A 16,292-nucleotide genomic window follows, 5' to 3' on the forward strand; every position below is an offset into this window, starting at 1 on the left:
ATGTCCAACTCTCTGCAGCCCCATAGACTGCAGCCTGTCAGGCTCCTCTGTCCATGGGGATTCTCCAGGCCAGAATACTGGAATGAGTTGTCATGCTCTCCTCCAGGGGATCTTGCCAACCCAGGGATCTAACCCAGGTCTCCCACACTGCAGGTGGATTCCTTACTGATGGAACCACCAGGAAAGCCCATCAGGTCAAGTCAGGTCAGGTCAGTTGCTCAGTTGTGTCCGACTCTGCGACCCCATGAATCACAGCACGCCAGGCGTCCCTGTCCATCACCAACTCCCGGAGTTCACTCGGACTCACTTCCATCGAGTTAGTGATGCCATCCAGCCATCTCATCCTCTGTCGTCCCCTTCTCCTCCTGCCCCCAATCCCTCCCAGCATCAGAGTCTTTTCCAATGAGTCAATTCTTCGCATGAGATGGCCAAAGTACTGGAGTTTCAGCTTTAGCATCATTCCTTCCAAAGAAAATCCCAGGGCTGATATCCTCATGATGGTGTGGTCACTCACCTAGAGCCAGACATCCTGGAATGTGAAGTCAAGTGGGCCTTTGGAAGTATCACTATGAACAAAGGTAGTGGAGGTGATGGAATTCCAGTTGAGCTATTTCAAATCCTGAAGATGATTCTGTGAAAGTGCTGCACTCAATATGCCAGCAAATTTGGAAAACTCAGCAGTGGCCACAGGACTGGAAAAGGTCAGTTTTCATTCCAATCCCAAAGAAAGGCAATGCCAAAGAATGCTCAAACTACCGCACAATTGCACTCATCTCACACGCTAGTAAAGTAATACTCAAAATTCTGCAAGCCAGGCTTCAGCAGTAAGTGAACCGTGAACTTCCTGATGTTCAAGCTGGTTTTAGAAAAGGCAGAGGAACCAGAGATCAAATTGCCAACATCCGCTGGATCATCGAAAAAGCAAGAGGGTTCCAGAAAAACATCTATTTCTGCTTTATTGACTTATGCCAAAGCCTTTGACTGTGTGGATCACAATAAACTGTGAAAAATTCTGAAAGAGATGGGAATACCAGACCACCTGACCTGCCTCTTGAGAAATTTGTATGCAGGTCAGGAAGCAACAGTTAGAACTGGACATGGAACAACAGACTGGTTCCAAATAGGAAAAGGAAAGCCCATAACCCTGAGAAATTAATTTATTTCACATAATATTGATGAAGGTCAATTTGAATTTGAGATATTCAGCTGGTAGATGGTTTTTCTCACATGTATCTTCTTGGTAGGGATGGCTAGAAGTCTAGGCTCATTTGGGACTATTCACTACAGCACACATGTCCTCTCCAGCATGGTGGTCTCAGGAAAGTTGAAATTAGATGGTAGCATTCAGGAAACGTTGGATGGAAGTTTCAAGCCTAGAAGTCCTAGAGTTACTTCTACCATCTTCTATTGGTCAAGAAAGTCACAAAGACCAGCTCAGATTCAAAGTGAGCAAATGCCTTCTGGTTTTGGCTTGTTAAATTTTTTTTTTAATGACTATTTATTTAAATCCCAAATGGATTTTAAAAACGATCAAATATTTTTCTTGAATATACTATAACATTCTTTTTCTACTCTGTTCTGTAATATAATTAATTATATTTATTGATTTTTCAGATGTGACACCACCTTTGAATTCCTAGCAAAACCCCCATCTTGGTCAAATACTTTTTATATATTGATTAATATTTTACAGGGCTTCCCTGGTGGCTCAGATGGTAAAGAACCTACCTGCAATGCAGAAGACAATACTTTGTCTAAACTTTTACATCTGTGTTTTTGACACTCACCTGTAGTTTTCTGTCTTACAACTTCCTTGTCAGCTGTTGGTCTAAAAATTATGATGGCTTCATAACTGAGTTGCTAGTTTTCTCTGTTTTTGATTCGCTGGAAGAACTTAGTGCTCTTTCTTTCTTAACTTCACCTGTTGGGTAATTTGAACCTGGAGGTATATTTTGTCTTTTGTTTTTCTTGGGAAGGTTCCAAATTTTGGATTGAATTTCTTTAATACATATAAGACTATTCATTGTATTTATTCTTAAATCAATTTTGGTATATTGTGTTTTTCTAGGATTTGAGCACTTCATCTACATTTTCAAATTCATCGACAAAAGGTTGTTCGTAATCTCTCATTATTATTTATTTTATTAATGACTCCAGCATTTGTACTGATGTCTCCATTTTCCTTCCTGTAGTGATTATTTGTGATTTTTTTTCTCATGTCTTAATTAGCTGTGCTAGAGATTCACACATTTTATTTTTTTCAAAGAACTGTTTGATTTTTTAAAAAATTTTATTAGCCTCTGTTTTTAAAATATTTTTTCCTTTTTATTTGTTTAATTTTTGCTATTTTTCTAAATTCTTTATGTTGGTATATACATCATTGACTTTAGTCTTTTTTATCTAAATATGTATTTAAGACTATAAAATTTCCTCTTAAGAATTATTTTAGTTCATTTTACATATTCCTGATATATTTTATTTTAATTATCACTTAGTTTAAAAATTGTCTGATATTTATTGTGGTTTTCTCTTTGACTCATTAGTTATTTAGAAGTTTTGGAGATAATAAATAGACTAGGGTTTAAAACTTATTTTTTCTTCTAAGTTCTTGCTTAATTCCTCTGTAGTCTTTGTGACCCCATGGACTGTATGTAACTCACCAGGTTCGTCTGTCTATGGAATTCTCCGGGCAAGAATACTGGAGTGGGTAGCCATTCCCTTCTCTAAGGATTGAACCTGGGTCTCCCAAGTCTCCTGCATTGCAGGCAGATAATTTACTGTCTGAGCCACCAGGGAAGCTCCAAATTTATGAATGATGTTATTCAAATCTTCTCTGTTAATATTTTTCCACAGTTATTCTATTAGTAACTAAGAGAATTGTGTTAAAGTATCACACTTTGTGGATTTGTCTTATTCTCCTTTTCAGTTATGCAAATTTTTATTTCTGTATTTTGAAACTGTGTTATCTGATGCATACAAATTTACCTTTTTTATATCTTTCTTTCCAACTGTCCCTTTTAACAGTAGGAACACATTTTATCTCTAGGAAACCTTATTGTCTTAAGGTCTATTTGTCTAATAATTATAACTCTTACAGTTTCATTTTTCTATTGCTTTTATTTGTGAAATCGTTTCCATTCTTTTAGTTTCAGTAATTTTTATGTCAGATGTTTTGTCAAAAGTTTTACTTTCATTTTAGGTTCAAAGGATTTGTTGACAAAAGAAAACATTCATTACAGACAAATAAACAATTTCAATTTTTCATAGAAGATTATTTGACAATTTCAATATACAATTATTAAAAGAGAAGAAATAGAAACAATAGAGAGAAGTAACAGTGTTTACATCACCAAATTGGGCTGACCTATATCCAGACTTGAACAGTGCTGCAAAGTCCCTTGTTAATAGCAATCTGAGTCCCAATTGGGAAAGGGTCCCAGGTGATATGTCCACCCCACGGGTGAGACTTCAAATTGCAATTTTGGGGACTCCCATTTATAATCCCATTTTGCATTTATAATGCAAAAATGCAGTTCGGGTTTTCCTTTAACTTTTACAGTGCTGTTTGTTTTACCTCATAAGTTATAAGTCTTAGACCCTGGAGGGTTGGCCAGGCCTCCAGGGCTTGAGATTCCAAGACCCACCCTCTTGCTTATTTAAAACAAGGCTTGACTTTATGGTAACAGTTTGTGTGCTTGAAGTCAGGGCTGTGGTCCAGGCAGGGTTTAGGCATGGTCAGAAGTCAATCAGAGGCCTCCTCCCCTACTTATAAAGCCTGAACAAGACAACCTCCATTGTAATTTCTCTAACATTGACGTTATATCTCTTATTTTTAAAAGTTTACTCTGTCCTTTAATTAGGATATTTAGTCCATTTAACTTTAATGCAATAGTGACATATTTGAGCTTAAATTTACCACATTAATATTGTTTTTCTCATTTTCCCTGATCTATCTTCCATTTCCTCTGTTTTTCGTATTGACAAGAAATTATATCTCATTATTCATTCATTCATTAGCATTCTATTCTCCCCCAGCTGCTAGCTGTGTGCACATTCTTTTATCATCCTTTTCATATTACTCTAGAGGTTATAACATGCATCCTTTACATATTAGTGCCTTTTTTTTTTTTGGAAAATGCTATAATGTATTTAGGCCTCAGAAAATATTTTTAATTATTTCATATTAACTTAGATTTATCAACACATTTCTCCTTTCAATGATGTTTTATTCTTCCTTGAATTTTCATACTTTTAATCTGGAATTGTTTTTCTTATGTCTGAAGAACTTCATTCAGTGTTTCTTTTAGTGTGGTTTACTATAAATTAAATCTTTCTGTTTTTGTTTTTCTGAAAATGCCTTTTTGGGTAATTTTTAGAGAACATTTTCCTTGAAAAATAGAATTTTCTTTCAGTACTTTAAAAATGTCATTTTGTGATGATTAATTTTATAGGTCAGTTTGCTTGGGCCATGAGATGTCCAGACATGGTCAAACAATATTTTGAGTGTGTGTGAGAGGGTGATCCTGTAGGTCATTTATTCTTGGGTAGATTTCCCTTTTTATCTTCAGAACATTGACATCTTCTACTCTCTTCCCAGAATCGTGAAAAATACTTGCTTTGCTTCCAGTGGAAAGGTTCTTATTTCTGATACTGTTCTTTTTGTTTTTAATGGAATTAATCCCTTTATTTCCAGTATGAATTGATTGATCTACATCTATTTTTTAAAGGAGAATAAAACTTAATTCAGGCCTGAGGTACACTAGCTATAAAGGGTCTATATGTATAGAACATTTTAATAATTTTGATGGTTACTGTTGTATCTTTTGAAAATGGAAATTTATAATTGAGTAGAATCAAACTTGGCCAGATTTTCTTAACAGTTTGGCTGCAATATCACACCATTGGAGTATGCTTAGTCACTCAGTTGTGCCCGATTCTCTGCGATTCTCTGTAGCCCACCGGGCTCTTCTGTCTGTGGGGATTCTCCAGGCAAGAATACTGAAGTGGGTTGCCATACATCCTCCAGGGGATCTTCCCAACCCAGGGATCAAACCCAGGTCTCCTGCATTGCAGGCAGATCCTTTACCAACTGAGCCACCAGGGAACCCCACACTATTGGCATATGTATTTTGCCACTAGCTTTTACAAGAATAAAGTAGGTATAGATTTAAAGCAGATCTATATCTTATTCCAATAATCTGAGAACTTTATATGTTATTTTGTGAAATGTTTGAGTCACTGTAAATTTCACCTATTGTCTATGTAGCTAAGCAGTTGAAAGACCAAATTACAGTAAATAAAATCTAAACACCTATCACTAAATAATATCACTGAGCAGGTCAAATTTGTCTTTTGTAAGTCAGAACTTTTTGGTTAGCGAAAAAATTTAAAGTTAAATGTATTTAGTATTGTGCAGGTCTTTGGGAAAACATTGTGTCATGCCTCTGTTATTTTCCTGCATGAAGAAACCATAAATATATGCTTTTCGGAAGTCAGATGTTCTTTGAAAAGGTTTTGAACATGGTTGGTCTTTGAGAACAGAAAAGTCTCTGTTAGTAGTAACAGGGACTAACAGACTAAGAGCTATCTTAGCAGCAGATGACTCTGATAGTTCACTGCATTTTAGCAATTAAGAATGAAGAAATCTTTGTCAGAATCATGTATTCATTTACTTGTCAACAATGCCTGTCATCATAAAGCCTAGGTGAAAATTGTTCTTTCAAGATTTATCATGTTTCCCGGTTCAAAAAACTTCTATAGCCAAAATGACACTGAAATCTGAAATATCTAATTCTTTCCTTCTCAGCTTTGTCTGATTTGCCAATTGCTCCCTGAACTTTGGCAACTTTCAATAAATCAGGTTGATTCATTCCTTAAATTTCTGATTCTAGTCCCATTAATTTACATGAATGAAAACTTTATTGTGAAGATGAAAAAATTATCTTCACTAGACTTATGGAAATCATTACCAGTTATTGCTTTGTGAAATTTTATTAAAAGTAAAGTTGAAAAAAAATCAATTTTCTGGGATAATACTAAATTATGTGAGTGCTTGTTTTTCCTAAAGTGGCTCTTTACTAATTTTATCTTTGACAGTTTCCATTACTGGGTCTATAGTACAACATTCTTTCCCTACATTTCAAAACAGATATTAAAACATAAGGAATACTATGGGAAAATAATGGTTGACAATCTATTATTGTTTAACACTGGAGATCAAATGGTTGAAAAAAAATGGAAGCTTTAAAATAGTGATTTTGTTAATGATTAAAGTCCAAAGTTTGTTTTTAAATTCTTACTTTAAGTGACACAAAATTGTGTATTTATCAATGAAGTTCTTTTTGGTTTCAAAGTAAATTTTGGTTTTCTACTATAAATTTTTGTTGTACATATTTTGATTTTCTAGCGTCATTAGCTTCCCTTTTCCTCTCTGATATAATTTACTTATGTCTTTCACTTCATGATTAATGATTTTTTTCACATCGCATTTCTATTCCATGTTGTTTAATAACAGCTGCATCTATTATTATGCCTTTCATTCCATGCATGATTCTTTCTCTTATTCCCTCTGACCTTGCATGGAACTTGCATATGTATTTATCTGGGTTTGTAGCAAGTTTTTTGCAATACTAAGCAGGCCTTTCAGGGATTTACCCAAGATTTATTAAGCACCTAGGACGTGCCAATCAGTGTGCTATATTTTAGAGATAAGATAAAGATAGTCCCTTTGAGCTCTTTAAGATTAGGGGTTATGTCTTTTTCATCCTGTATCGATAGTGTTGGACACGTGCCTGACCCATAGCAGACCTTCCATAAAATTGTTCATGAAAGTATTTCCCCAAACCCACCTGCCCTGTGAAGTATTCCATCTATATTGACTATTTCCTCTTAGTTCCAATAATGTTCGATCAAATTTGGGGGACCATTCCATGTACCAATCAGTAAAATATAGGGGTGGGGCAAATATTATTCTTTGATTTCCAAATGACATTGACGGCTAGGGCAGTAATTGCCTGGGCACAAGGAATGCGCATTGTGCAAAAGATCGCTTCAGGGACTTCATTGCTGCGTTGAGCTGGGTTGGAATGAAGCATTATGGGTGAGTTGCTGACTCTCTGGTTAGGATGTCTGCTGTAGAAAAAGCAATCAATCTGCTAGCACTAGCTTCAAGAGGCTGCATCTGAAGTATACCTTCTGTTTTGTGACCCAGAGACGAAAAAGTTGATAAATGTACAATGTAAAATGAAATTAGTTTGTGTATTTTGAAGGTTTACAGTGTAATTAATTGTGTTCATATCACAAATGAAGAGAATAACACATAGTAAGACATGCAAAATGAAGACATTTGTGAAATTAATTTGATTTTTGTTTCTGAGTAAAATAGCACACACATATTTTTAAACTTCAGAAATGCATTCCAGAAAAATCTTAATCACTATTTCCTGACCTTTCTTCTCTGGGTAATCAAAATGACATGTTCCCATTCAATCATTCCATTATTCCCTTCTTGACCTTGCAAACTTGGCTTAAGATAATTTCTTTTCAGCCAAACTACTTCTCAGAACTGTGAAACCACTGGATTTATACTTGAAAGAGTCAATTTGTGTATCCCTTGGCATTCGGTTGACATGTCCTTCTGAAATCTCATTCTTTGTTTTGCCTAGTTCTCTTGTGAAGAATGCATTGCTGACTAATTTTAACAGCTCCTCCCTTTTTTTCTAGATAAGGTGTTAGTCTTCATGCTTTGCAGAGTTTTGCCTTTTTCAAGATCAGACTTGTTCAATGCCATTTCCTTCCTTCATTTGTTTCCTTTGTGAGGAAATTACCATTTCAGGGGCAAAGGAATTGATAAAAGATAACTCTCTCAGTCAAGTCTGTTTATCTTGTTTACCAAAAGATATGAAAGGAGTCTACTTCCAAGGGGAGGTTTAAATGACTGAGAAGAGAAAGGAAGCAAAATGAAATCTAACAACCTAAAGAACAAAGACATGGAATTTGAAATAAAAAATATAAATCTATCTATACATTTCTGACATATTTAATCAAAATTTTGACCAAAGTTCTTTGTCCATAAGACTTCACACAAGTTCAGAATATTGTTCAGTTAATTTTTACTTTCATCTAAAATAAATTTTGTCAAGCGTCTTCTTGTTAAAATATTTTAGAACCAAACCCACAACACAATTACATCTAATTACATCTCCAGAAATGACATTAGGCTTTCTAAAGGAACATCAATCTACTTAGAAATGTGAGATCCATATTTTTAAGCTTGTTTTTACACAGATGCTTTTTTTCTATAGGCAGCATGATGCAGTGGAAAGAATACGAGATTCTGGAATTAGAAAAACTGGGCATGAGTCCCAGACTCTGCTACCAGCTGTGTGACCTTGGGTAAGTCACTTAATCCATCTGAGGCTGTTTTCCTGCCTATCAAATGAAAATGAAAGATACCAAACTTTCAGGTTTGGTGTGCCAATTAAATTGTGAAATTGCTTTGTGAGTCATAAAGCATATTGCCAAGGCTAATTATTTTATTTCAGATTAATTCAAATATTGCTCTAAATTGGTATGTCCCCAAACAAAACAAATGACTGCTAATGCCTGTAGTTCTATCTTAATTTTTTTCCCCCTTTGGAGAAAACTTTTAATTAGCCAACTGTCCATGTGTTTGAAAATCTTAAAAGAATTATTGTATACTTGAATCATTCAAATACAAAAAAATATAAGACTCCTTTAAGAGAACCTCCTTGAGGCTGAATCATTTTACCCGTATCTCAAGTTTGGTTCTATTCCCAAGTTGGTTCTATTCTGAAACGAAACCTATTCTCCTTAAGAGAAGCCTCTTTAGGCTGTGGATTATGTAAGCGAGAAAAAAGTTTAAATGAAAGCATAGACACAGGGGCAGTTTATTCATTACATAAAGTAGGTACAGTGCCAAGGATCCACTCTACTCTTAGAGGTCAATGAAAATGTTTTACTCTCTTTTGAAACTGGAGGAAAGACATGAACTTTAGGTCAAAGAAAATGTTATAGTATACAATATTATGGGGCTTCCCAGGTAGCACAGTATTAAAGAATCAGCCTGTCAATGCAGGAGACTCAAGAAACATGGGTACCATCCCTGGGTCAGGAAGATTCCCTGGAGGAGGACATGGCAACCGACTTCAGTATTCTTGGCTGGGAAATCTCAGGAACAGAGAAGCCTGGTGGGCTACAATCCATGGGGGTCGCGAAGAGTAGGACATGATTCAGTGACTGAGCACATGCACATACAATATTATATATTTATCTTTATACCAGTAAGTCATAAATGTAACCTGTAACATTTGTTGTAGCCCTGGGTAAGCTAAGATGAATTCTTTGAGGAGTCCAGTTATCTGAAGTTCAAGGCACACGAAGACATTGTTCTAACATTGTCAGGAATCACAGATGTGAAGCAATTAGTTCTATCTTGGGAAGTAGGAAAGGCTTTGCAGATTGTTGTTGCTGTTTAGGCTTTGCAGAGCTGATATTTACATCAGTTATTTGAGGATAAATATGTTTTCTACAGGTGAAGATAGTGGGAAGGGCATTTCTGGGAGAAAAAGCAGCATAAACCAAGGAATAGGGTTATGGAAAGAGGGTGTAGGATCTTGGCAGTGGTCAATAACCAATAATGCCTTTCTCAGTATAAAATCATAAGGGAAAATTCTGTTACTTCTATTGCTAAATCTTACTCAAGTAGTTCTTGTCCAGTATTTTGCATGAAAATATTTTAGAGCTAAACTCCAAATTACATGAACATCTGTGGCAATACCTAATGAGTAAGCAGTTGGTTCTTCAAAGAGTTAATGAGCTTAGAAAGAATTACTAGGGATATTGTATCAAGAATAAGCAAAGTATTTTATGTAGCAGTTTTTCTTTGATTGCAAGCGATAGGAACTGATGCTATCTAATTCAAACAGAAAAGAAACAAAAGGGGGAAGAAAGAGAGGATGCTGTTCCTACAAACACATATGATAATCTTTTTGAACTTTGAGTGGTATTCTCCTTTTGTCACAACTGAACCAAGTAATCTCCACCTACACAGGTTCTATTTAACCCCAGAGACCATTGGACCAATCCCATCCTTTGTCAGAACCTCTAGGTCAATACTTAGGTTAACAAAAACATGAAGTTGCTCAGTCATGTCCGACTCTTTGCGACCCCATGGACTGTAGCCTACCAGGCTCCTCTGTCCATGCGATTTTCCAGGCAATAGTACTGGAGTGGATTGCCATTTCCTTCTCCAAGGGATCTTCCCAACCCAGGGATCGAACCTGGGTCTCCCACATCATAGACAGACGCTTTACCGTCTGAGCCACCAGGGAAGTCCAATATTTAGGTCACCCCGCACCAAATATGCAAGCATCTGATATGTGCTCAGCTTTTTTAATAACATGTGTGCCTTGCTTCAAGGCTGATATGAATGATGTGGTTAGCAAACTGTGTTAATTCTGTTCCCCAAAACAAGTCCTCACATTATAGCCTAGTTCTGTGGTCCTCTGTCCTCTTATTGATCTCTCTCTGTTCGCCATCAACCACATCTCTGCTTTTTATCTCCAAGGACCTATGAACAGTGTTGTTACTTATGCCCTAACAATGCACTTGATCAGTAATTAATACTGATATATTCTTACCTATTGAGACATCTTTTGGCAGGGTCATGATATCTGTTCTGACTAGTTTGTGCTCATATATGTACCAGTGGTTAGATACGTTCATGTCATTCTTGCCCATAATCAGCATTTAATTTGACATCTGATGGCATCATTGGAATCTCATTATGAAGATAGTAAATGCAGATCTTTTGTGTGGTGAAATATTACCTCTCCCCTTCCTTTAAGGATCAGCTAGAAGTATTTGTCCACCAGAAAATGTTATTTTCTGAACTGGACTGTTTTTATTACTTAAAAGGCCAGGCATGCATGACTCTAATCAGAACTGTTGATCGATTAGACTTTTAGTATATGTTTGCCAAATATGCCAGGATTTAGGGACAAAAGGATAAATTCGCAATGAATTTTGTCTGCAAGGAACTCACTGAGTAGGGCTTCTATTCATGAATTTGCTGTTTATTACTTTATTCAGAACTTTATTCCCAGGTAGCGCAAATGGTAAAGAACCTGCCTGCAATTCAGGAGACCTGAGTTCAATCCCTGGGTCGGGAACATCCCCTGGTGAAGGGCATGACACTCCAGTATTCTTGCCTGGAAAATTCCATGGACAGAGGAGCCTGGTGGGGTACAGTCCATGGGGTCACAAAGAATCAGACATGACTGAGTGACTAACACTTTCACTTTCACTTTATATTTGTTAAATTTAAAATTATGGTAGATTTCTTACTGACTTAAAAGTGTGTATGATTAATTAGATTCAGAAATATGTTTAAGAGTATTACAATTTGCTTGAAAGGTGATTGGATAGACCTTTGGAAAAATCCATGCAAGTAATCTATCAAATGCTCCTTTATCTGTCCGTCCATCCATCCATCCATCCATCCATCCATCCATCCATCTAGTTATTTGGTGGTTGGATTCATCTGTCTTCCAGGAAATGTGCTTACAAACACAAAAAGACTCCCAAGGAGCTTACAGACTAGTGTAGAAATAGACACACAAATGAAGAGTTACAATGCACTCCTGGAGGTAAACTTACATGTGGATGAACTCACACAAGTTCTAGGGAATACAGTGAAAATGATCCTGTAATCTGGAGGATGTACCTCTGGATTTGAATTTCAGCTCGGTTCTTGTTAAAGCTATGGCTTCAGGTGACTTGGGCTTCCCTGATGACGGCTCTGCAGGTAAAGAATCCGCCTGAAATGCAGCAAACTCAGGAGACCTGGGCTCCACCCCTGGGTTGGGAAAGTCCCTTGGTGGAGGAAATAGCAACCCACTCCAGAATTCTTGCCAAGATAATTATGGACAGAGGAGCCTGGCAGGCTACAATCCAAAGGGTCAGAAAGAGTTCGGCTTCCCCTGTGGCTCGTCTGGGAAAGAATCCGCCTGCAATGCGGGAGACCTGGGTTCGATCCCTGCGTTGTGAAGATCCTCTAGAGAAGGGAAAGGCTATCAACTCCAGTATTCTGCCCTGGAGAATTTCATTGACTGTATACTCCATGGGGTCGCAGAGAGTCGGACACAACTGAGCAACTGTCACTTCACTTCACAAAGAGTTGGACACTCATTGAGTGACTGAGCCACCTCCTCGAGTGACTTATTTAACAACTTCATGTCCCAGTCTCCTCATTTATTATATATGCATAATGTCATTTGTCTGATACACAACAAATGCCCTTCATGTTACCTACCTTCTGTCTCCTCAGCTCTCTATTGTTCATCTCTAAACTTTGGTTTCTTTATCTCAGAATGGAAAGGCTTTATGATTTGGGAATGATCTCCCAATCTTGAAAAAAGTGCATTCATTATTTATGGTCAAAATATGCAGTGTGTTTTGTAAATACAGTAAAGCTTTATTAATAGCCTCGGTTAGTCTCAAATGCACCCTCTTTTTCAGGACTTGGCACATCCTGTACCTGCAGATCTCTGTCCCTTGTGCTTACCTGGCTGACACCTGCTCATCTTTCAGGTCTCTGGCTAGAGGTCGCTTTCCCCCAGATTATTCCCACAGGTGATCTCCAGGGGGCTAATCTGTGAATTTCTCTGGACTCTACTCACCCTATCAAAATAGCCACAACAGTATAGCAACCCCCACGTAAATGGCAAAATTTGAGGTTGCTAACCTTCTAGGGTGTTTCCCTTAAAAAAATGTCAGTGACAATGACTCTTCCAATAGATCCTTCTGGGAGCAACTGTATTGTTTACTCTAGAGAAAGAGAATCTATTTATATTTCATCTTCTCAATGCAAAAGGTGGACACTAATTATTAATGGCTAACATGTATAAATCATTCACTACATGCCAGGCACTATGCCAGGCACCCTATATGCATTATTTCGTTTACTCCTCATATTCACTTTAAGGAACAGGTTTACAAATAAAACAGGCATGCAGATGAAGAAGTGGTGACTTCAGAAATCCAAATAAACTGCTTACCATTACACAAATTCAGTTCAGTTCAATTCAGTTGCTCAGTTGTATCCAACTCTTTGCAACCCCATGGACTACAGCACGCCAGGCTCCCTGTCCATCACTAACTCCCGGAGCTTGCTCAAACTCATGTCCATTGAGTTGGTGGTGCCATCCAACCATCTCATCCTTTGTCACCTTCTCCTCCTGCCCTCAATCTTTCCCAGCATCAGGGTCTTTTCAAATGAGTCAGTTCTTCGCATCAAATGGCCAAAGTATTGGAGTTTCAGCTTCAGCATTAGTCCTTCCAATGAATATTCAGGACTGATTTCCTTTAGGATGGACTGGTTGGATCTCCTTGCAGTCCAAGGGACTCTCAAGAGTCTTCTCCAATACCACAGTTCAAAAGCATCAATTCTTCAGTGCTTAGCTTTCTTTATGGTCCAACTCTTTCATCCATACACGACTACTGGAAAAGCCATAGCTTTGACTAGATGGACCTTTGACAGCAAAGTAATGTCTCTGCTTTTCAATATGCTGTCTAGGTTGGTCATAGCTTTTCTTCCAAGGAGCAAGTGTTTTTTAATTTCATGGCTGCCGTCACCATCTGCAGTGATTTTGGAGCCCAAGAAAAGAAAGTCTGTCACTGTTTCCATTGTTTCCCCATCTATTTACCATGAAGTGACAGGACCGGAAGGCATGATCTTTGTTTTTTGAATGTTGAATTGTAAGCCCGTTTTTTCACCCTCCTCTTTCACATCAAGAGGCTCCCTAGTTCCTCTTTGCTTTTTGCTATAATGTTAACATACTATAAGCTGTAAGACAAAGCAAGGCCACGAAAGCTCCAAACACCAAAGCTTCAAAATAAAAGCCGGAACACTATTGGCTTAATAGTAGCTTTTCAGGGAGAGGAAAAAAAAAAAAAAAAGGCCTTATATACACATAGCAGTTATGAGATGATCCTGAGGTCAGATGTTTTTGTATTCAGGAGTGTCAGAGGCAAGTTTGAACTCAGGACTGCATGGCTTCAGAACCAATAATTTTACTATTATTCTCTGCTCTTCCAGTTCAAAACATCAGTCCTCAACTACAAGATACTTGTGAAATGCTCATGAAGAAAATAAAATTCTTATAGAAAATTGTGAAAATGGGAAAATATAAAACCAAAGGAAAATATAAAAAATGCCCCCAAATCAAAACAAAAACACCATTAAATTCAAACTTGCCAGCAACATTTAAAATAAATACATAAAATATAGACTGTGAATTATGTACCTGTCACTTTATATAATTATTTAGTCTTCTTAACAGTTGTATAAAGTAAATGTATTATTCTAATTCATATTTAACAAGTGAGGAACTGAGGCACAGAATCTGCCCAGTTTATATACTAATAAAGGGTAGAGTTTGTATTAGATCTAGAGAGACCACAAACTGTGGAACTGGTAGAAAATTCTATAATTTCCCAGATCACAGATCAGATCGGATCAGATCAGTCGCTCAGTCGTGTCCGACTCTTTGCGACCCCATGAATCGCAGCACGCCAGGCCTCCCTGTCCATCACCAACTCCCAGACTTCACTCAGACTCACGTCCATCGAGTCAGTGATGCCATCCAGCCATCTCATCCTCTGTTGTCCCCTTTTCCTCCTGCCCCCAATCCCTCCCAGCATAGAGTCTTTTCCAATGAGTCGACTCTTCACATGAGGTGGCCAAAGTACTGGAGTTTCAGCTTTAGCATCATTCCTTCCAAAGAAATCCCAGGGCTGATCTCCTTCAGAATGGACTGGTTGGATCTCCTTGCAGTCCAAGGGACTCTCAAGAGTCTTCTCCAACACCACAGTTCAAAAGCCTCAATTCTTCGGCACTCAGCCTTCTTCACAGTCCAACTCTCACATCCATACATGACCACAGGAAAAACCATAGCCTTGACTAGACGGACCTTTGTTGGCAAAGTAATGTCTGTGCTTTTGAATATGCTATCTAGGTTGGTCATAACTTTCCTTCCAAGGAGTAAGCGTCTTAATTTCATGGCTGCAGTCACCATCTGTAGTGATTTTGGAGCCCAGAAAAATAAATTCTGACACTGTTTCCACTGTTTCCACATCTATTTCCCATGAAGTGGTGGGACCAGATGCCATGATCTTCGTTTTCTGAATGTTGAGCTTTAAGCCAACTTTTTCACTCTCCACTTTCACTTTCATCAAGAGGCTTTTGAGTTCCTCTTCACTTTCTGCCATAAGGGTGGTGTCATCTGCATATCTGAGGTTATTGATATTTCTCCCAGCAATCTTGATTCCAGCTTGTGTTTCTTCCAGTCCAGCGTTTCTCATGATGTACTCTGCATATAAGTTAAATAAGCAGGGTGACAATATACAGCCTTGATGTACTCCTTTTCCTATTTGGAACCAGTCTGTTGTTCCATGTCCAGTTCTAACTGTTGCCTCCTGACCTGCATACAAATTTCTCAAGAGGCAGATCAGGTGGTCTGGTATTCCCATCTCTTTCAGAATTTTCCACAGTTTCTTGTGATCCACACAGTCAAAGGCTTTGGCATAGTCAGTAAAGCAGAAATAGATGTTTTTCTGGAACCCTCTTGCTTTTTTGATGATCCAGCGGATGTTGGCAATTTGATCTCTGGTTCCTCTGCCTTTTCTAAAACCAGCTTGAACATCAGGAAGTTCACGGTTCACATATTGCTGAAGCCTGGCTTGGAGAATTTTGAGTATTACTTTACTAGCGTGTGAGATGAGTGCAATTGTGCGGTAGTTTGAGCATTCTTTGGCATTGCCTTTCTTTGGAATTGGAATGAAAACTGACCTTTTCCAGTCCTGTGGCCATTAGTCAAGAGAAATGTTTGCTGTTGAAGCAAGGCTTTTATCATGGGGAATCTGGTTTGCTGTGGAAATGAGATTCTTCCATACCCTCTATTTTCTGCCAGATCTTAATTTTGCCAGCTCCGGTTTTGACAATCATGGTAATTTTAGGAACATGATCCCACAAAAGCCTAAAAGTAACTACATTGTAATTTTGGGGTACATATTTTAGTGTACCTAGACTAAAAGCTCTTTGTGGTCCGGTGGTATGGTTTGTTCTTGGGTATATCACTGTCTGGAACAGCCAAGGAACTCAAAACATACTTGTTGAGTGAATGAACCATATAGGAAATTGAGTGCAAGCAAGTTGGATTTAAAATTAAACAAAGAATATACATACCATGAAGACTATATTATCAAAGAAT

General features: G+C 37.7%; 1 long non-coding RNA gene across 2 annotated transcripts in view; it reads left to right on the top strand.

Annotated features, from left to right (window-relative positions):
• Positions 1-16,292, top strand: part of LOC139186291 (uncharacterized) — a 213,109-nt gene that overhangs the window by 138,468 nt on the left and 58,349 nt on the right. For both annotated transcript variants that reach the window (XR_011569889.1, XR_011569890.1), the window contains exon 4: positions 8,304-8,394. This is a non-coding gene — a long non-coding RNA (uncharacterized lncRNA). The remainder of the gene's footprint in view (positions 1-8,303; positions 8,395-16,292) is intronic.

The sequence above is a fragment of the Bos indicus genome, chromosome 12, assembly GCF_029378745.1.
Source record: "Bos indicus isolate NIAB-ARS_2022 breed Sahiwal x Tharparkar chromosome 12, NIAB-ARS_B.indTharparkar_mat_pri_1.0, whole genome shotgun sequence".
Taxonomy (NCBI): domain Eukaryota; kingdom Metazoa; phylum Chordata; class Mammalia; order Artiodactyla; family Bovidae; genus Bos; species Bos indicus.